Below are 23,591 nucleotides of genomic sequence, written 5' to 3' on the forward strand. Positions count from 1 at the left end.
TTACTTTTGAAACAAGGATGTGTAAGGAAAGTCAGTTTACCACCAGTTAATCAGGATCCTGCAGAATCTTTTGCTCTTGAAGGCAAATAAATGATGGAGTCGTGCAATCCTTTGCAAAGACATAACACAGAAGCAACGTTAGACAGTTTCTCGGCTCACCACTTCTAATCTACCTCATAGCTTGTTCTAGAGTACTCCCTTCTCTACTCTGCTTTTGTTCTTTTGGAGGGTCATAACACAGTAGCTATCCAACTGCCTGTAAGACCTGCACTGCCTCCTATGATCGTTTCCTCAAACTCTTGGACAGGCAAGATAGACTGGGAAAGAAGGCTGTCTTGGACAGACATCATTTCTTTTAAGAGGCATAACGTTTCATTTAATTCTGTCTATAATGCTGTAGTGTGTTTACCGGTGATATGACAACTGAGCAGTCTAGAAGGGCTACAGAAGGAAACAGCTTTTAAAACTTCTTGAATGGACAGAATTTGGTCAGATCTGGGCCTGAAAGACACATTCTTGGATGAGAAAACAAAATACTGTCTATTTATACAAGAGAGAATTACATTTATATTTCTTTTTACTTTTATTTCCTTCCTTCCCCTATCTCCTGTTTGTTTTCATCACAATAGGAGAATTAGTCTGGATTTCTACCATCCACACTATTTAGGATGTCCAGATCAGAAGTTTCTCTTAATTCTGATGAGAAGCTTCCATACCATATTTAGTTGGGAATTACTTTTGTGGCTTAAAACATTATAGCAACTCATGCGGACCTATTTCTGAGGTGTTTATTAATTTAGGGTACATTGCAGATGTACTGTCATTAACTAGCGTGTGAATATGTTGTTACTGCAATTATAGTACACTACATTGAGTGGCTGTTACACTGATGATTTTTCTTTGGCTACACCTACTTAAATGAAGAAACAAAAGAATATTCTGTTGGTTTTGTTTATTCATATAGCTGTATTTACTACATAAACTCAAAAGAATGAAAATATGCCATATCTATTTTTTATCTTCAGTGCTTTTCAAATTCCAGACTATGTTCAGAAGACAACCTTAAAAACTGAAGAATGAAAACTGTTATTTCTCTATGATTTCTCCATCTAATATTATCAAAGACACAGCATGATGTAAATATGCAAAACACTACAGGATTAATTGTTCCTTATCAAGATTTCTCATTGTACACAAGCTTCTGTACATAACTCTTTATCTTTTTAGGAAGAGTGTCATTTCTTTTTCATTGCAAATTCGTCTGCCTGGAACAAATGCATGGCTCTTATTTCATAGGCAAAGAAATTCTGAGAAGGTCAGTAAGAGACATTACCTCTCTATGAAATATGACAAACAATAACAATTTAACCTCTAATCTATATAAACAGATAACTTTTATTTACTATTTGACTTGAGTAAAGACAAAGATAGGTAATCCAAAAGGAGTAGTCACAATAGAGATGAATGACCTTCTTTAACAAGAATGTAGATACCATTGGGCAAAAACCATTTCAGCTTCAGCATCATGCAAAGGGCTATTTTGCAAAGAAACACTGTGTGTTAGTTGTTGAAACTTTTTTGTGCATTCCCCGAAACAAATGACACTATTCTGAATATTTTCCTTTCTGGGCAGTAAATAAAGTCTTTTATGTTGACAATGCTAATATTATATTTTAAAATATATTTGCATTTGTGTTTTTTGTCATTTTTTATTGCATTGTATAAATCCCAGAGCAGAGATCCACCAGGCTCATTGTGAGAAAGCCCTGTTTCTTGGGATAGCATCGTGCAATGATACAGGTGACCATATGACATTTCATTATGGTTTACTGGATGAATCTATGGAAAAGCTATTTCAACAAGAACTGTGGATATGTATTTGGAGTAAAAGTCAGGAAGGTTAATTTTAAGTGATTCTGGATTATTTTGCACAGCTAATTATCAAGTGTGAATACTCCTGATGCAAAATACTCTCAGGAAATTTCAGTCTAACCAGTGCTTTAAATCTACTGCCTGAGAGGAAAGATGGGAAGGGAATAGCAGAAAATAATTCTGGTATTACTTGTAATTCTGGGGTTTAGGAACACACCTTTAGCACCGGAGAGATAAAATAAAATGATTAGGAAATATTTATTTTTAAGGAAGGTGATGCACATTTTGTGCTCTGATTTATAAATGCTTCCTAATGCATGAAGATACATGTGTGGTGATGATGTTTTTTCTTACTTTTACATTTCAGTGATGCATAAGAAATATTGTTTAATCTTAAGCCATGAATCTATACTTAAGAAGCTAATTATGGTGCAGTTTTTATTTGTTGATAATCATTCATTCTCTTGTTTAAGAATACCTAAGATTGTTTCTTTATTAGTCTCATTCTTCTCTAAGTGAAAGAATCAATTTCTATCTAATTTTTTTTCTAATTTTTTCAATGTCTATATAATTTTTACATATTTATTTTCTTGTGTTTCCTACTTTATGAGCCTATTTGTAACACCAAAGGCAAAATCTCTTCTACTTGCAAGTACCTAACAAAGGCAGTACCATGAGTTTTATTTTAGTTGTATTAATGGTTGTGCTACTGACCGTAATTTCTAAGACAGTTTGTCTTGATGGAGGCAGTGTGAAAAGTAAACCACAATGCTTCTTAGAATATAAGATTCTCATCTTCTTTTCAGGCAGGCAAGGAAGGGGACACCACCACTTAAATGTACAAGAGTGTGTTTTTCAGACTTAACCCAATTAATAAGAAACTACTTTAGTTCTTCTCGGTTCTGTGGGAAAGTTCAGTGCTGCTTTCTCAAAATGAGGCCTTGCATATACATTGATCTTTCAGATGGAGTCACAGAACACTGCTGGTGTTTTATCTACACTCTTGGATTTGCAATTTAGCTTTCCTTCTCTCACTTTTTCTTTATACGTGGTGCTGTTCATATCCATTCTAATCATGTGGAGTGATGTGATTGAGTGTAACTGAAACCCTGATTAGACATAATGCATTTTTCTCATGCTAGATGTAAGTATGATAGGATTTAGAATGCAAATACTGTGATTTTTCTGACCATAACGTTTAGTCAAGTAATGGAAAAAGACAATTGTAAGGACAGAAAAATTCAAGATAGCATTTACAGCTGTAAGCAAGACATTGTAGAGTGAGAACCTTGAACAAAATGTAAAGACAAATCTCTTGTGCCTATGGAGGTAACACAACTCCTCTGTAATCAATTTAGTTCATTTTTGGTTAAAAGGGTTTTCTGGAGGAAACTTACAAGAAGTGTGTGCTTTTTGCAGATCAGGAATGTGTTCTGTCTATATCCTTTTAATAAACCAATGAACAAATATTCAATTTCTTTGTGACTCTAAAAATAATGAAGTAAAATATGCTTAGTTTTCTGCACACTAATTATTTCAAATTGCAGGGGGAAGGAAAAAAAGAGATGCTATTTTCCTATTATTTCAGTAGGGAAAGGTGGGGGATTTTTGAGATACTTTGAACCTAAGGTAATTGAAATAACAATTTGAGGACTGAAAACAAGAAAGATGACTGACTGTAGGGTCATTTCACTTCAAGTACATAAATCTCATAAATATGGAAGAAGATCACCAGGTGAAAAAGTGCCCCATTTCAGTTATGCAAAAAAAAAAAAAACTCTCAATTTTATCAAGATTTTACCAACAATTTTGCATGTAATCTTTATAAGGACATAGAATTCAAAGTAGTTACTTTTCTTAAATGATCAATTTCTTTCATTGAAATTAAATTGAATGGAGGCAGATTTTAGTTCATACAGCACATACTTCCCTTAGTTGTAATCTCATAAAAATTGCATGTAAAAATGTAATTTTTCAGCATATTCAATGTATATAGTAACAGGTCATTACTCAGTTCTGTTCTCCTATTTAGAACAAATTCATCAAATGACATTTTGTTTTGCTAATAAAGACTTCCAAGTTCTGGTAGAAAGCTAACGTATTGAATTGTTGCTTGCATTAACATGGAGCTACCTGAGGTATGCAGCACAGAGAACAGAGGCAATATTATCTTGCTTAGAAAAAGTGAAAAAAGTAAAAGCTGAAGTAGTCCTTACTTCCACAATAGGTTTTGAAATAAGTTTCAAACAGTTGGATCATTTAAGCTACGTGCTACTATCAAAAGTTTAAGGGTTACTTTTCTTCACACCAAATATTAATTCTTTTCTGTTCTGCAACTCAAATACCACTATCCAACGTGGTTGCTGTTCTATTTGATTATGTTAGTTCCCAGACAAATCTTTGGTACAGATAATGTCATGACAGTATAGTCTGGCTTTATGATGCACTGAAAAACTGAAAATCTTTAATACTTTTGAACTTTTAAAAGAATGCAACTACCAATTCAAGTTATTTCCATTTGTAAATGGAGGCAAGTGCTCTGCCCTAGTTTTCTGTATATATTTATCCACATTGTTTTTATCCCTGCTCTCCTAATTAGCTGGACTCTTTATGCAGTTTTTTCTTGTTTTCACAAGCTTCCTAAACATCAGGGAGTAATCTTAGAAGAGGATAATCAGTACACAGCAAAACTCAAACAAGCTTCTATCCTATTTCACAGAGTGCTACATCTACTGCATTTTTAGCTTCCAAAATTTAAGATACATCCTGTAGCATAATAAGAGATTCTATTTAAATAGAAATGCCCAATTTCACTCAATTAAAAATATACATACTGCGTTGTCTGAAAAGGCTGAAAGGTATGAATTTCATGCTTACCAATATAATATTTCCTTAATAGCAGATCAATTTTAAATGTCTTAACCATTAGCAGACCAGTGTTTTCCATTATTTGCATTTGCTCGCAACCTTGCTTTGTCCTTTCAGGAGAGAATGTTAGTGCTTATTTACACAAAATAAAGATAGCTTCACTTTTACAGTTCAATATTTTGGGCAAGCAGTAACTTACCAGTCCACCATCCAGTCTTAGCAGGAAATAGTCCTAGTGCTGATCACAAGGAGATGACTTGTGGTATCAGCTCATTTTGAGAAGTTTAGCAAACATGTTATCTGCACCAGCAGTTCTGATGTAATGTTTATAAGTTCAATCTGTCCTGTTTTGCCATTGCTGGTGATATGCTTGTTACCAAAACAACCTAAAAGTCTGTTCCTCACCATGCCCTTCAGGTCACCTACAGATGGGGTTTCATCAAGATCTAATATTTGAAAGGTATGTTTAAAGAGAATCGTTTTTCTAGATTTAAAACTTTAAATTAAAAACTTATAGTGAAACTTGAACAACTTTACACTGCAGAAAGCTCTTAACTGATAAGCTGATACTTTAAATAGGTTCTAGTTTGTTCAAATAATGAATATGCCAACTTGCATGGGGAATTATCAACATGACTGCATAAACTGACTTAAAATTTTAATTAGATAGCCACCTGTACTTACTAGTTAAGGAAAACTACCAGCACCAGGACAGACCTGCAAGTCACAGTGACTCCTATAGCATCTCCGTGCCAATGAAAGATTCTTTTCCCACATGTTACCATCGAGAACCTTGTAGGAAAGCCAGCTGATATAACGGAAAAGGAATCCAGCTCCCTGATTTTTATCCGAGTTGGATCAGTGTGACTAATGTTAGAAGCAATGTTTCTGTAATCCTTATTCTGCATCTAAATTAAGAAGCTATGACGATGCACAACACAAAGACCAAAGTGATAAAAAAGTAAAATGTACCGTCATTGTTAGAGCAAAGCTGCGCTTTTAATTTCCCAGTTTGATATTGACACAGAATATGGAAATCAATACAACTACCAGCTCAGTGTGGTAGGAATAATAGGAAGCCACATGAAAGATCATGCAAGATGTTTCCAGCTACATTTCTAATTACCTTCAAGAGACAGAAACTTCTTTAAAAGACAATCTATTTTGTACTGTGCAGATGTTTTGGGTTTTTTTTGTTCTTGCTATCTTTTGCTTATGGTTAAGGAATGAAGTTAAAGTCCTCAGGAACTTCTGCCCCTTATAGAAATATGCCCATGACAGATTAAGGAAGAACATACACCACTGTCTATTCACTGTATATGTCATCTTTCACCATTTTAGTCTCAGTTACCTGAAAAGTACCCAATCTACATATGAAGCAAAAGTCTCTGAATATCTGAAAGTCCTGAAATTGTGCTACTTCAGATACAACATATAAAGTAGAAGAATTAAACTAAATAAAAGAAAATGATCCATTGCTAAGAAATTGAATTTGAGATGATAGAACGCGTATCTTAGTACCATTATTAACTGCATTTATCTAAAGATTTCTCTAACAATGTAAAATATGTTATCTATAAAAAAACTAGTTGCATAAGAAATTCTAGTTATGGAATACTGGCTGCTAAGAAACCTGCAATACCTATGAACACTATCAATAAGACCTCCAAAACCTAGCTTGTGCCCAGAAAATATGGCTAAATCTGCCCAAGTTACATTATGTATACATACATCTTCACATGTGTGTACTTTTAGAGGAATTTGTCCTGAAAATTAGAATTTTGCTCTCATCAAACCTCAGTAATTTCATCAAAAATGTATGTGGCTCGAATTTCTTCTTGTTTACATTCCTCTAATTCTTAGGCAGAAACAACTTGCTACTTGGAAATAATACAACAATGCTTTACACTTAATTTGTTTTATATTCTGATGCATTTCTCTACTTTGGACACCAAAAGGCAAATATAGAAAAGAGGCATCATTTATAATTTAGAACAAGAGAGAACATGCAAGTCTTTGAAAAAAATGCACTTTGGCCAGCATCTTTAATAATAAACCTTTGCCTCCCATCTTGCTCAGTACTGGTTCCGGTGAAAGCATGCTCTTACTGAATGACCATGTGTACTCTCTGAACCACCAGCAAGTGTCCTTCCTGAATCATCAAAGTCATTTCCTCCTTCCTCAGTCAAGACCTACTTTGTTTTGCTCAAAATCTGTGTCCAAGTTCAAGGTCATACGGCTTCAGGTGAAATGAAATTGAGCAAGCTTTTAAACTGCATGTTAGGTTTAATTTTATCTTAAAAAAAGAAAGTAGTATAAAAACAACATAGTTTATAGATGCAGAACTCACAGCTACTGCTTTTGTTTACTGATGCATATTTCTACAACATACAAAGGCTTGAGCATTCCTGATAAGACTGTAACACATTAGTCCAGGAGAATAAGAGATGGATAGAGGACAGCAGAACATAATGGCTGAAACATAATGCACAAATATACAGGGAATCTAAAGCTCTTCAATACAGCAGAAATTAAAAGGAAGCATTCATGAATACGATCCCTGTTTAATGTTAATTTGATGGTAATGAAAGGAAAACCTGGAAATCTATGCTAGCACTTTCCATGAACTTCGAGAAACCAATAAAACAAATATGGAAAGTGCAGGAATCTCAATATCAGCTCTACAACAGTTTCTGAATGTGAGATGTGTTGACAAATTTGCACTTGGAATATCTCATAACGCACAGAAAAACCAAAAGGTGCAGCCAAGAAGCTACAGGTAAAATGTCATCAGGAGCATACCCGGCTCACAAAGTTATGCACTGACTGCCTGTATATGTTACCTCAAAGAAACAAATTCCTGTAGAACTGAGCTGACGCAGAGACACAAAATACATGGTAGATGTTTTTAGAAATATGTTTGTTATCAGTTGTCATATCCGTAGTTCTGAGAGCTCTCCCAGAAATTTTGCTCATAAAGAAGCTATCTATATGTTTGCAACAGTATTAAAATTTGCCCCAGAACTCTCTGCTGTCAAAATCTTTTGAAAATAGCCCATATATCTATATTAGAGAAAGCAGGATATCCTCTTGATACCCCTGTGAGGATATCAAAAGTGCCGCTTTTATCCCAGCCAGTATTTATTCTTTTATGTACTGATCACTACCCAGTGCCAGAGTAAAATAGCTCCAGCAGTTTATGGTGCACATTTCCAACACTATGCTACCAGCTCCTGACCATGACATGTTAGTCAAGTGCTCCAAAGCATTCATTACACTTCAGTAAATAGTGAGCATCTCAGTCTGCTCTGCACTCACAAATAAAGACATCCATCAGGAGACACTGAGGGTTTGTTTGTTTGTGTGGCATTTTGCTTTTGCCTTTTACTTATTACTAACATCACAGATTTAGTTGCCAGATTCAGGGTGGCCTTTTGAGTATGTTTTTAACAGCGTGCACTTTTATGTTCACTATGTGCACCACCATCTCCTCTGACAAAGCGATGCCAGTGGTATCAAGGAACAGTAACAAACAGCTTTAATGCCCCCTTAGTTTCTTTTTATCTACTTTTCTCCTCGCCAATAAATGTGCCTCTAAAAAAGGTACATATGACAGCAATATGACAAGAGAATAGGAGGCAGTGGAAGATAGGTCTTTTCCCTATTCAGTATTTCTTGGGCCACAGTTTTGCATTGATACCCCAAGGCATGAGGATATATGACAGTATTTTCAGTTTGCAGGTCTCTACAAAGTTATGCACAATGCAATTGAAGAGGTTTATGTCAGGCAAGAAAGAAGCTGAAGAGGTATACTACCTTGAAGGGGAAAGCACATCTATCGTGAATTACAGAAAGGAAAGAGGATATTCTCAGTTAAGTCCTCTCCACATGAAAAGGTTTCATTTGTCAGAAATGACAGTGTCAGTAAATAGGATTCAATTTTACATTTTTTGTGTCAACAGTCCTGCTTGTCAAATCATTTTTAAGTACATGATTCCACTCTTGGAAGACAAAGCTTTTTCTTCTTTTTCTACAATTTTTTTTTCATGGTTTCTAGTTGTGGTTACAGTGTATTTCCTGATCTGGAAATATGTATTTAAATAATAATGTTTGGTTTTCAACCACAGAAGATGTGAAAAAGTAAGTTCTCTTTCACAGTCAACTATAGGTACTGTTGTGTATCTTTTATTCCAATTCTTATTTGTAGAGGCATTTACTCATTACATGTGCCGGAAAACTTGCAAGAAAACTTGATTATACCCAGAGAAGCAAAGCTCTCAAGGCCTGGAAATTTTGCATACTGAAAGACTGGCTAAGAAGCATTTATATCTACCTGTGAAAGAAATGCCTATGTTCTATTGGATATTTTCAAGTATTTTAGCAATACCAGATAAGAGCATTGATTTTCTTTCTATTTGATTGTGTCTAATAGTCTAAGGAGTTTCAGATGATATCAAGTATAACTATTTCTCCTATGCTTAGTAATACTTGTCCCTGCAATAGGAGTGGTTTTGAGGATCATTTCCATTAGCTATTCCATGGGTACTTGCTCAGTGAGGTACAACTATTAATTTTTAGTCACGATAGTTTGACTGGAGATGGAGTACAGGACCAATGATTTCTTTATGACCAGCTGGAATGGAAATTTATAATGCAATACTCATTTTGGCATATTATTATAACTGCCAGTAATTCCCCCCCCTCATGGCCAACAAATTGTTTTCTGCCAAGCACAGCAGACAGTCTGAAACGTGTCACCAAATGACCTTCAATCATATCAACACAGCTGAGGCTTGAAATCAACCTTTAGGGACAGGCAACAAATATTCTAGAACTAGATGAACAAAAGGAAACCTCTGCCTCCAGTTAAGGCAGGAGGAGCTCTGCCAAATCTTCTGCCACTAGAAATCACTCCCAGCATATTTCTGCTTCTAGATGCTGTTATTCATCTTCTCTAGGAACTCCTTGGAACCGCACAGGCACTGGGATCAGGACGTAAGACAGATGGCCAAAACATCTTCTCCTGTCATGTCAAATCCAAGCCTTACGGCTGTGCAGGAACACATGGGACCTTTTTGTCCCTTTCTGTTTGTCTCTGATGAACATGCTGAACTATAAATCAATTCCCAGAGCAATAAATGAAAAATGAGCAATTAGGCAGCCTACTGCACTGCACTCCCACCACTGTCCATCTAGCCTCATGCTAAGCAATTAATATAATAGACATTATTACACAGAGCATTTGTAGTAACTTTGCTCTTCTAAAAAGTCGTGGTTTTTTTTATGCTTTTAAAAAAGCTATCAACAGTGATTTTTGGCACACAGTGTCTTCCTTCTCCACTGCTTAAACTTTGCACTTGCGTGGCAACACTATATTCTAACTGCCTGAATTCCTCATTCAGACTGTGCTCAAATCCAAATAGAAAAAAGTTAATGTAACAACTCTATCAGGCTCTACTCCCAACCACTGGCACTTGTGCACATGATCCCTGAAATTCTTGAGTTAAGGTGGAAAAATTAAGACAGACTTTTGCAAGGGAACATGCCCAGTTCCTTTTGAACATCCAAAACATGGAGATCGTTTTGATATGGTCATGCATAATCTGCATATTTTTATAAAAAACAGATTTTATTAAAATATTTTGTCTGCAGCAACAAAAACTCCCAAGCTCAGGACGTATATTAGACAGCCTCAAGAGGGCAGCATAGTCTCAGTCTTTTGTGAACTACTTTATATGAAGGTAATAATAATTTAAGAAAGAACAGGCTGTTATAGCAGCATATGTTAGAATCATACAATGGTGTGAATGGGAAGAGCCCTAAAGACCACCTAGCTCCAGCTCCTCTGCCATGGGTAGGGCCAATTCCCATCAGATGAGGTTGCCCAAAAATGCCATCCAGTCTGGTTTTTAATACTTCCAAGGGAAGTATTATTCCACAGCTTCTCTGGGCAACCTCTTCCAGTGCCTTTACCATAGAATCAAAGAACTGTTAAGGCTGGAGAAGACTTCTATGATCACCTAGACCAACCGTCAACCCATCACCACCATGCCCACTAAACCATAACATTCAATGTCACATTTTTATTAATATCCAACCTGAACCTCTCTTGGCACAACTTAAGGCATAGGAACCAAAACCTATTGCTAGTTACCTTGGAGAAGAGGCTGACCCTCACCTCGCTACAACCTCCTTTCAGGTAGTTGTAGAGAGCCATCAAGTCTCCCCTGAGCCTCCTCCAGACTAAACAGTCCCAGTTTCCTCAACTGTTCTTCCTAAGACTTGTGCTCCAGACCCCTCACCAGCTTTGTTGTCCTTCTCTGAACACACTTCAAGGTCTCAATGTCTTCCTTGCAGTGAAGAACCCCAAACTGAACACAGTACTCAAGGTGCAGCCTCACCAGGGCTGAGTGTAAAGGGACAATCACCTCCCTGGTTCTGCTGACTGCAACTATTTCTGATACAAACCAGGATGCCATAAGCCTTCTTGGCCACCTGGGCACACTGCTGGCTCATGCTCAACTATCAACTAACACCCCCAGATCCTTTTCCTCCATGCAGCCACACTGCCCCAAACCTGTAGCAATGCACAGCAGTTTTGTAACCAAAATGCAAGTCTCAGGACTTGGTCTTGTTAAAGCTCATACAATTGGCCTCAGCTCATCAATCCAAACTGAACAGGTCTCTCCGGATTAGGGCCTTCCTATCCCCAGGCAGATTGACACCTCCTCCCAACTTGGTGTCATCTGCGAACTTACTGAGGGTATACTCAATCTCCTTGTCCACTCTCTGAACATAAAATCAAGATCACGATAAACAATAATCATAAGAAATAGGCAAAAAAAAATGAGGGAAGCTCATGACAGCAACATTAGCTCCCCTGTTTTGCTCTTAGTAGCACCTCATGACACTCAGCAGCAGATGATGCAGGGTTACAAATGTAAGACCCATATGCTGTAGCAGCCACACTGCTTATCCTTACCTAATCAACATCTACTGCAAGCAACCAGTTCAACATTTTCATAGTTCCTAGGGTCTGTGATACTGAAATTCTTGGCTGCAATAGGTAATAATTCTGCTCACGTTTTCAAATGGTACAAAGAAATTTAGGTTTATAGCAACACTAATTGCAAACTGATCTCATGACTATTTGAGTACAATTGCCTTGCATGGCACAGCTTCATATCACCCTTTCATAGAAATATTACACTACATCTTGAAATAAGATCATTTTTCCCTATCACTACCTTCATTTGGAAGACTGTTTCAGAATTTTTCTGCTCTAAAGAACCTTACATAAAATTCTATTGCAGAACTATTCTTAGCCAATTTATGTTTTGGTTCCTATGCCAACATTGTCTGCTAGCTTCAGCATTGCCTTTCTTTTGCTTAACTAAACATGTTTTTGTCTTTAATGCTATGGCTAAGCACTCCAAGTCCTTGATCACCTCAATAGAATTTCTCTCTGCCTGTTCCCCTTTTAAATTCCTTCCTTGAGTGTGGATGATGGATAAAATTATGTTCCAGATGAACAGTTCCCAGAAGCCTTAAAAATTCTTGAGATCTACAGGATCATGGTCATGGCACCACATATGCCTTTCATAGCACAGGTGACTTAGGGATGGCAACACTGTGCTCTCTGGAGACCAAGCTGTCAGCTGCAGGTACAGCCTCAGGTTCTGTTATTGCCACGTAACTATGTTTATAAAGTAAAAAAAGCCTCTGTCTCAGTTACCACATTTTCAAATGGTAGTAATACTCAACCATACAACTATATAACTAACATCACAGTTATAAACTGATATAGAAATCTAACAGAAACCATACACTGTAATATATTTTCCAGCTCATTGAAGAAGTACATCTGCCACAATCTCAGTGAGGCATCCAAGGTTAGTTAAGGGCTTTGATTAAGTAAATTTCCTTGAACAGAGATTATCGACAATATATTTATTACCTGATGCCAGGCAGATACTGCATTTTGCCTTATTACAATTGTGAACAGCATACATTTTTCTAATGTTTTATGTTTATTAAAAACAACAACAACAAAAGAACAACAACAAAAAGAACAAGTATGTCAAACCTAGATTATCTTTGTTTCAAGCAATATAGATACTACTCTGACCTTGCTATGGTTTCTACATATTAAAAACACTGGGCTTTATTATAAGCCACTGCAAAATTATTTTCACTCCCACATTATCATGTAACATTAAGCCACATTAAATGGTGATACAGTGATATTTACATTCCAGCTAACACTGTGCATGTTAAATGCCAATTTTAATTATCACACCAAACTGGGGAAAAAAACCCGAAAGTTCCTAAGAAATTCACTTTCCATAGAGCATAACCTTCAAAACATTTGTATCTGAACTGCTGAAAATAGTCTCAACAAGCAATGAATTGGAATGGTAATACTATCATTTTTGTGTTTTATCAACTTCTTTACTTACTACCAATAGTTAAGGATCATAGAGTGGTTTTGGTTAGAAGGGACCTCTGGAAGTTGCCTAGTTCAGCCCCCCTGCTCAAGAAAGGTCACCTAGAGCAGGCTGCCAACAGACAATTTCTGAGTAGCTACAGGGATGGAGATTCCATTTATTGGTTTACCACTTCTTTTGGTTTTTTTTTCATTGGATTTTCTAAAATGAAATCCCTCTCACTTCAAAATAATTCCTTCTGGAACTGTTCTCGATATCAGTAAGAGTTTCATCATAAATCCTGTTAATTAAAGAGGAACTTACATAAGAGTACTTTTATGATCTCTGCTTCTCAACATCTTTCTAACAATTGCAGTATATTGCAAAATTCAAACTGTTTTCTAACACCACCATTATGCTCAAATCGAGGGACATTTTTTTGCCAAGGTTAGCCACCACTGACATACTAAACTCACCAGGTTGCTAAGCCCTGCAGAAAACTGGAAATTTTAACATCTAAAAAGATGAATTCTACTCTGACAACAGAAGTAACACAAGCTTTAAAAACAAACAAACAAACCCAAACAAATAAAAAGAAACTCAGAATTTGGCCAACATGTATACTCTAATCCAATGCTTCCTAATCCAGGTGGGCTCTGCAATTGCATAATTCCTATGAATTTACAAGTAGGAAGTCTAAATGCTGGGATCACTGGTTCTTTAATGCTGCTGCTTTCTTCAACGCACGGCCTGTACAGAAGCATCCTACAGCCCTGTTGATGTTTAGCACACTATCTTCTCTCAGAATTCCAACACAGAGATCAGTTTTCTTGCAAAGATGAGTGCACTCATATCTAAGGATTAGTCCTGGATGCTTTCTTCCTAGTTAAGAAAGGAAAAGAGAAAAAGTAACACACTGTAACTCTTTAGAATAAGTTACCAGATCACGCCTGCAATGCTAGCACAGCTCCTCTGTTAGGACTGCACCAAGCTGGGGAAGCTTCAGTTGTAAAGCTTCTAATTTTATTTTTTTTTTCCCCTAGCAGATCTCTGTTTCATCCGCTCAGGTACCTAGCAATAGTCAATTACATAAAGAAAGATGATAGGATCCCTTTTGCATGTATGCAATTGTATTAAGGTAGTAAAGGAGTGTAGGAGTGAGATACTCAGTAGTGGATGCTGTGATTATATTAGTTGCCTGCACAGCACCAGCTTAGTCCTGCTGCTCTTTCATTCCCTAGTCTCTCTTTGGTGAGATTCAGGGTATATTTTGTTTGAGAAAGCAGGGAAAGTGTGTCAAGTGGCAGGTTTGGGCTCCCTGATGCTCAGTCCCCAAGACCCAACCCTGGAGAACATTAAGATAGAAATCTGCTTTGACACTTGCCAGATGTCAAAGCTTAAATCTGCATTGCCTGAACAGGAATAGCAGAAAGACAAAGCTCTAGTTACATTTTTCCCCATCCCCAGTGCACATTATACCAAGATTAGTGTTTCCTGGGGTCCGGATACACATTGAGCCTTCTCAGCTGGAGAGCCCTAAGTACTTTCTGGTCAGCTTGTGCTGTTCCAAGCCTGCCCTGGAAGCAGAGTATAGCCAGATCAGCCCCCTGTATTCATGCTTCACTTCAAGTGCCTGGAATACACATCCCTCCCCTTGACCCCGAGCTTATGTAACTGGAACACTCACTTTGTTAGAATATAGTAGGTGCTCCATTGCATTATTTATTACCTTGAGAAAATCAGCATCACTAGGCCTGAAATTCACTGGAAAAGCATTATGTGAGACAAGATCTTAAATTACTTCCCTAATGTATCTATAAATATGCTGTGATCCAGAAGTTCAGCACAATCTGGTGTCTGCTAGCTTCTGTTAAAACCTTTGTGGGGCAATCACTAATAAACAAAAGGCCTATATATAATGAGCAACATATCTGGCTGGAGAGTGAAAAGGATTGTGAACAGCTTCTGTGCCCTGTCCTTCAAAGTCTGAAAACAATCTGGCAGTCCCAAACCGTCCATTTATGAGAATACCTTTTAAAAAGGGAGATGGAGAAAGGCAGGCTCAAAAAAAAAAAAAAACCAAGATCATAAGACAGAGTTACAAAAATGATGTTGGAGTCTTGTTTCTTAACATGTGTTAAGATTTCTATCATTGCTGATGTTAATAATTGACATGAAATACAGTGAGAGTTAGATAACAGTAGGAATGCTCAGGCCAGGAGCCCATTTCATTTTCTAGTGGTGCAAGGCACAGGGTAAGGGGTACATACACAGCCTCATATCAGAGTTGATGTTGCTTCACTGTATTACTCTCAAGCTATTTTGTACTGTCTAGAATGAGGATTCTGGTTATGGAACTGGAGGTGTTCTTTTCAGGGGAGAGAGAGAGGAAAATGAATGAGACGTGAATTTAGTGTTTGTGGAAGGGAGGAATTAATAGCAAAACCTTGAGTTGGGTATAAGCTCCACAGGTATTGTGCAAGCCTCATCACACAGCACTGCCATCTCACCCCAATTTATGACCTGGAACACAGCAAATTTTACTGCTTTTAGCTGGGACTGCAAGTTGTACCAGAGCATACACTGATTTCATAAATCCAAGGGAAAGAGGCAAAAGCTCCAAGTTTCTTTATCTCTTTAGCCTAGCTCAGGTGAAACCTGGAGAAAGTGTGATGACACACAGAAGCATTTGAGTCTGCAGATCACAGCACCAACATTTGAGTTCAGGGTAAATACAGTGATTCACTATTCCCTAACTCAGAGTGTATGAACAAGACAGGATTTGCTCTCTAGCACAAGCAGGTACAGGTAAATGAGTAGGAATCGCTTTAGCATGGTTACAGTTTACACTTTTGATTTTATCTTAATTTTTCACCACCATACCTAACAGGACTAACATTTTCAATCCTTCAGAGTTCCTGAAAATCCCAGCCAGTGTGTGCTGTTGAGATCAGTGGCCTCACTGTCCAGCTAGCCAGCCCTAAGAATTCAGCAGAGAGGGAGTTCAGGCTTTCATTTCTCTTCACACTGTCAGAGTCCCTGTGTTCTGGTTCATACCACCAAAAGCCAGCTTAAACCAGAGGTGAATCTACTACACGATATAACAAACGGCTATTGCTCTTATTTGCCCTGTATGTTCTTATCTCACAGTTCACAATTAATCACCACCCTGGAAATCAAACACTGAAGTATTTGTACATTCTCTTTTAAAATACATTTCAATTTCCTTTTAGTTGAACTACCCTGTCCTTCGCCACACCTGCTCAATGCACCATTCTGCACAGCACACTCTGTACATACCTGGAAAGACTGATGAGTCACGCTAGACAGGGAACTTAATCACTGTAGAATGAATACAAGATCGAAAAGTGTGATGCAGTGGAAATGTAGAGGGATGTCTGCTCATTAACAAATAATCACATTTGCAAGTTGGTGATATTTACATGACTAAGAGCTAGGTTCTGCTCTCAATAGCATGAAATTCTCTTCAGTATGTGACCATACAAATAACATGAGTATAAGTCTATACTAAGCATTAATGTCATGTTGTGGAAAATTGTAAATCCAATCCCAAATATTTGCTAAGTTCACTGTTTTTTAGCATACTTTCTTAAGACTTTGTGATAGCTGAAATCTAGCTTACTGTCTTCTACTTGGAGGCACTTTGCTCTTTGCAGAGAGTATAATTGAGAGAGGCTGATTTTATAGGAACAGCACTACAGATGAATTAGTCTCCTATCTAACATTTATAGGGAAGGTTGCCTTGGTATCAGCATAGATCATAGGTACAGTTGAAGGTACAATTAGTTTCTCTGCATCGCCATGAAGCTCAGAGTACTCATCAGATTTTAAAGCATTATTTAAAACATTAGGTTCCCAAGCCATCACTGCAGTCTGGATCCTGTGATGTCTGTGTGAAGGCACCTCGATTTTTTCTACAGAGAGACACTGTTGTACACAGCTTTCTCCCCTCTCCTAGAGGTGGAACCAACTAATAAAATTCAAAGGTGAAAAAGACAAAATGTGGAAGAGAAAGTCAGCAAGACAAATAAACCCTGTTTTCATGGGAATTGAGACTACTGTAGTGGTACAAAATACCACATATCCTCTGAACTGATAGAGTCTGAGCTCTGAGCCTGCTGAACTTGGATTACGAAGGAAGGAAAATGAACTAATACTTTATCAAAGTTTTACTGGCAGCTTGTCTGTTCTGATGGTTTAACTGTTGTTTACACTGAAACCAACATGCAAGAAGATTATAGCCTGCGACTCCCAAGGGAGCATGCTGTGGAATTTCTGCATTCTGCACAATGTTATGGGTTAGCAACCACTCCTGTGTGCTAACACAGATCGCCTCAATCCCCTGTGTTTATCCTATAAACAAGAAAGTGCTCCACACTGTTGTCCTAAAGAAAATAGCTGAAATCTAAAGCAGCTTGGTCCTGTTTAAGCTGTCCCCAGACACCCTGCCAACCACGCGGGTTTGTTTTTCATTTATTTGTTAATGAAAACTGGCAGCAGATGCTGCACTTTTATTGAACATATTAATCATTGAAAGAAAACAATATTTCTGCTGCTCTGGCAACTTCTGTACTACGGGAAAATAGGGCCTGCTGCTTTCCTGTTAACCCTGCAAGTAATGTAGAGTCCCCTAAAGCTTGTGGCTATTATGCTACAGTATATTTCTGCTGTAAGAATGGATGCTTAAATGTGGATCCCACTAAGATCTGTAACTGTCAATTTGCCTTCTGATTCAAAATTCAACTTGCAGTAGTAAGTATAAGAAATATGTGAGCAGTGCTTGTGAGGAATAACGCATTCTTCATCCAGTTGCTAGTTTTCACAGAACACTAGTAAGAAAAAGATCAGTTTAACACTATGGATTCTTGTCATTTGCAGCAGTAAAAGAAACAGTATGTGCTGAATGCCTGTAAGGCATTAGGGAATGGCTGGTGCGTATGCCACATATTTCAATCATGAAATTACAGCAACTAGCACATCTATAAACTCGCATTATTATAGGATAACATGTCTGGGGGTGTAAGTGCATAAGCTACCGTAGATAGAATCAGCCTTTTAGCAGCCCTCTTCTCCTCACTTTTCATTCATGGGTTATATTATTAAAGGTTCTCTTGGGGTATCTTTTCGCTTGAGAGCAAGCTAATCAGCACACTTCATTATGATGGAACAGCTTACAGCTCAATATTGTACCTAAGTGCTCCAAACATTTTGCTTCATTACACTTCTGCTAATTCCTCCGTGCAGCAGTTACAGCACCATACCTACAGCAACCCATCCAGAAGGTAAGGTGGCACTACGTAGGTGTGCTAAACAGGTCTTAAACTACTGTTAATAAATACAACCTATTCTCCTCATCAAAGCTGCACTAACGCAGATGATAATCATATCCTGTATGTTCTCTCATTCCCACATTTAAAGCTTCACCATGTTTCTGAGGAAGCAAGGTGAATTGGAGAAGTGCAGTTCACATAGCTATGGAGGTACCAATCAAAGACCAAATGAACCTTAAAGTATAAACTTGAAAAATATTTTACTCTTCAAAAAACACGCTACTCATATATAGTTCCTTTATCTCCTACAGAGGAAAAAAAAACACCCTGAAGTTGATCAATTAAACTCAGTGCAGACATCAAGGAAAAATGTAATCTTCCCGGTGTCTCGGTTACAAAGTACTCTTGGTCACACAGAAGCATACACACTGCTGATGACCAAGTCATCTGTGCTTCAGAATTACAGAAAATGATTTTGAGTATAACAAAGGAGATGACAAGTCGTCCCTGGGGTTGACCATACATTCTTGTCTACAAAGAACAAGTTACCATGGCAAACACTTCAGAATATTTCATCATAATGAATTAAGCATTATTTCTCCCCTATAAGCCTAGCTGCTGAATTCTTTCAATTCATCCCTAGGAAAAAATCATTTGAATGTGCGTGTCTTCATTTGTCTCTATAACTGATTCAGCACCAGCTATAAATATACCAAGTAACTTAGTTTTTCCTCTGCTCTATTTGAGATCAGGTCTCATCTGTCTCCAGTATTTTTCACCTATCCCTCTTTGTCGAAATGTGAATACGGCACATGAGAATACCCTGGGATGAAAAACAATGGTGGGATGCCACCGAAAAAGAACAGTTCTAATAGGTACTCTCACAGTTCTGGTGGTACTTACATCCTGGTGTTTTCTAGTGAGAACTGGGCTGCTCCAGCTTGGAGGGGTGTTAATATGAATTTGTGTACAGTCTCAACATTTGTAATTCTTCATGTAATATCTTCTAGCTTTCCTTCATCCTGCAGGTTCACCATAAGGATGTAAGTTTATTGTCAACAGTATTTACTAAATTAAAGACAGTGAGAGCTGCAGTTCTACAATAATAATATTATTTCAGGGTTTTTTTTTCATTCTACATGAATGAGTTTGATTATAGCAGATGAAAGCAAATGCTAGAATACTAGTTCTCTTCCTGATTAGTTTTTATGATCTCCATCATATGAAAATGGTTATAAGTTACTTGAGAGCAATTCCTTAACAATTTTTAAACTAATTTTCCAGCATTTGCCAGTGAAACCAGCTCACACAAGATCACAAAAATTCTATAATTGTTTTCCCAATTTCTTACAAAAAAAAATCTTTAATGTACTTGTGGAAAAGGGCCAATTAATTAGATGTTAGACTAACAAAATTTTTTCAAACCCCTAATGCAATCATGTCACTGTGTATGCTGTAGTGTCTATTTGCCTGTCTGAAGTGGGTGGATCTATTGTTGTTGGTATGAGTTAATATTAGTACTGTGCCTCAAATAGCGAAACTTGAAATATTTGAGAACTCTTCACTTGAAGAGTTTGGATGCAAAATATGACATGCCTTACAGGAGTCTGATCACTGGAAGGTCACTCACTCAGTGAGTTAAGTAAGGAACTGAAACTCATGGCATTTATCCACCTCTACAGATATAACCTGTTTTTCAATACTCAAAATCCTGCCCTCAGTATTTAGCTGATTCTCATAATGTTAGCTATAGTATTGCTACAGCTCATAGGGAGATCTGAGTTTTAAATATTTATTTCTATCTTTCATATATCTGGAAAGACTATGACATTCAGAATGGAGATGAAAATTGTGATAAATAGGGAGAAAAAAATAAAAGAGGAGCTCACCTCTAAGCATTACTCCTTTGAATAACATTTTCTGAATAACTTGTATTTCTTATTTAAATAGATAACAAAACAAGTGTTAAATAAGGAGCTCATCATCATCTGAGTAAAGAATTTCTTCCTGGCATCTAATCTAATTCTACCCTCTCCTAGGTTTTGCCTTTAGGGATATTTATGACCTGTGAACACAGAGAGTGCCTTTCCCATACAGGGTACATTTAAGTACAATCTAGTCAACAGAATTCATCCTTAGTATAAACAGTGCATCTTTGAGCCAAAAGAACACGGCTATTAATTTTTGTTCATGTTAAACAACAATTGGGAAATAATTTAAGCTTGGTGTCTCCAGCTAACTTTCATTTATAAATCATAAATGAAATAATGATAACAAAACTACTAAACAGAAAGCAATCCTAATAGTTTACATTTGCTCTTGGAAATCACATCAGTCCTCTAACATATTTGGAAAAGGGGAAGTGGTATGAAAGAACAATAAGGAGAAAGAGTGTAATTGGAATATTCATAACTCCTTCAAATGAGCTTAGAACACTAGCTTTCTTTTCCAGAAAACAAATAATAGCTAATTGTTTTTAAGCTTTTCTGTATTGGGTGTTTAAGCACTGTGTATTTAAGTTACTGCACTCTGCTTAAAAATTACACCCTAACTGTAATGTGCTTTTTCTATGGTAGATTTATTTTATTGTTTTTCCTTTGTTTTTTAGCTTCTATTTTGATGCAGATAGATACAGCTGAAAAACTCCTTCCAAGGTGGAAGTCATTACGTCCCTGGTCAACCTGATGTAGATGTGGTGTTCCTGTACATTGCAGGGAGTTGGACATGCCAGCAACAAAATGATGGGATAAAAATAGGAGTGAAGGAATTGCCAGGATGGAAGTGAGTTAGCTAGCCAGCACAAGCATTTGCTTTCCTGCAGACCTCATCTATAAAAGCTGAAAGGGAACATCCCATTCTGCACTACTTCATGATGTATGGCTGGATCAAAATGCACAATGGCATAGCAGGCTGACAGTCCAGATGAAGAAATCTGTGTTTTTGTAATGGTGTTCTCTGATGCTGTTAGCAGCAACAACGACCAGTAAACTTCTGAATGATGTTGAAGACGAATAGTGCCTCAAACCTTTTACTCTATAAACCCAAGAAAGGACAGTGAAACTTCCATGTATAATTAGAATATATATCAGAAAAAATATTCTTATGAATAGCATGGCAACAAAGGCCTGAATTTGCCATCATCTACACTTGAAGAAGCATATAGTCTCATTCCTTCTGAATATTTCACTGAATTCGGATGGTGACATGCACATCAGAGACTTTCTGCGTACAGATGTGTTAAGAACAATGAGTCAGCCTCTCTGCTTTAATAAAAAAGAAACAAACTTATAAAAACACCCCAGCGATTTTTAGTAAATCAGACAAGGTTATACAAATAAAACGCTATAGCCATGTGATTTCAGTAAAGCCAATTACACCTAAATAGCCACAATGCAAAGGTGTTAACTGTTCTTTCCTAGTTACTCATTACACAATCTTCATTAATCATAAAAAATGTTTTTACATTATTCTGGATTCTATAACTGCAATCTCCCAATCAGTGCTTTGCTCAGGTGGCCTTGTTCCACCTGCTATCCTTTCTTTCCTTGCTAAGATATTTTGCAATACCTTGGAGATACAGCAGTTTGGGAGTTTCAAAGAAGGCTTGTAGGCTAGCGCAGGTGGAATCTCTTCCAGGGTAATCTGGATGTTTCAGGGAGTTTGGGTTTTTCCCCACATTTTATAATGTTCTTTTACATTTTGTAATTAGTGGTGATGGGTAGAAAAGCAATTAAATATATTTCAGTTGCTTCAGGGGCTGATAAATAAAATGAAGCAAATGAAAAACCAAAACCTACATGAAGATTTTCCCCCACTTTTCAGATCTAGATGAAAGTCCCATATAGATCATCCTAGTAATAAATGGAAAATATAATATTAAAAATGCAGGAATGAAAACTGTTAATTCTGTAATGCAATACCATTCTGCCTGTAGCAGCTAACAGTCAATGCCAGGTACTGTGTACAAAACATGGATGTGGATGTACACTAGTTAAAATAATTAAAAACAAATGCAGGAGTACAATCTGCACAAACTAACAGTCTGAAAACAAAACAAATGTGTTCATGACACATGCTGTGGGTGCCATTTTTTTTCCTTCTGTATTCTGTTGACTGCAATGCCTTTGCAGTTGTATATCCCTATGAAAAAATGGTTAATAGGTAAAAAAGAGAAATACTAGCTGGTAAAGTAACTGGTAATTTCTTAAGATTCAGGATTAAGAAGAAAATGATTTCTCTGAAGAAGTTGTATGCCTTACTCATTATGTCACTGTAGAGACAGACTCATTAAACTGAGACAGGTTCAGTGATATATCTAGGCCAGGTTATACTTATTTGCAGAAAATTCTACAAGCAAAAATCATGAATAATTAGAGGATCATCTTTAGGTCTTCCTCCCTCAGCCCTCCACACAGAAAAAAAGAGCAGACCATTGCAAGAAAGCATAATTCTCAAGAGTGCTGCTGAAGACAATCTGGATCAGAAACTTCACACACCTGAACTAATCTCTGCAGCTTCTTGGAAAAGTCATTAAAGTCTCTGTCACCGCAACAGCTGGAAAAATAGATGTTTTAAGATGTTTCATCTTGAGATGAAACAATCTCAAAGATGGTGTAGTCTAAACTTCTCCCCGTTACAGAGCTGAAAGGACTGACTATTCCTATGTAGGACAATTAATTTGTTAAGATTTTCACCATTTTGGTTCAGAGCTGAACATGACTCATCAACACAATCAACTTGCTTCTATCACTCATCCCTTTGCATTAACAATTTAAGTCGTATTCAAGTCTAGTTCAGGGAGTGGCTGAAATAAAAACATGAGGCACTGTTATAGCAACTAGAGCGCAGCTAAAATGTATTTCTCAAATCCAACATCTGACTATAAAAAGTTTAAAGTGATTTATCTCCCAGACAGACACGTTCTTCTTTGTCAGAAGCAGCAGTGTCACAAGACCAGCCCCAAACATTGCATGGACTATCCTGCCTTTTTACTCTACGGGCACAGTGTTTTGCTTGCTGCTCTCAAATCTGCAGATGAATGGGCACAGATAACGTGATATCGCAGAGGCAGGAGGTCTAGCAAGCTGCTTTTCAGAGCCCAAAACAAACAGATCTCTGTGGATCGGTCAGCAGG

General features: G+C 37.2%; 1 long non-coding RNA gene across 4 annotated transcripts; it reads left to right on the plus strand.

The window, feature by feature from the left end:
* The first annotated feature begins 1,723 nt into the window (after window positions 1–1,723).
* Window positions 1,724–22,384, plus strand: LOC136047672 (uncharacterized). 4 transcript variants are annotated; one of them, XR_010622121.1, is made up of 5 exons: window positions 1,756–1,800; window positions 5,158–5,200; window positions 19,210–19,332; window positions 21,066–21,238; window positions 22,203–22,384. It is a non-coding gene; the product is annotated as an uncharacterized LOC136047672 (long non-coding RNA). The 4 variants fall into 4 exon arrangements; XR_010622118.1 differs by having other exon boundaries at window positions 22,212–22,384; XR_010622120.1 differs by lacking the exon at window positions 5,158–5,200 and having other exon boundaries at window positions 1,724–1,800; window positions 22,212–22,384.
* Window positions 22,385–23,591: the final 1,207 nt, after the last annotated feature.

This window comes from Cyrtonyx montezumae, unplaced genomic scaffold (assembly GCF_038088225.1).
Source record: "Cyrtonyx montezumae isolate F1298 unplaced genomic scaffold, pur_monq_1.0 scaffold_18, whole genome shotgun sequence".
NCBI lineage: Eukaryota > Metazoa > Chordata > Aves > Galliformes > Odontophoridae > Cyrtonyx > Cyrtonyx montezumae.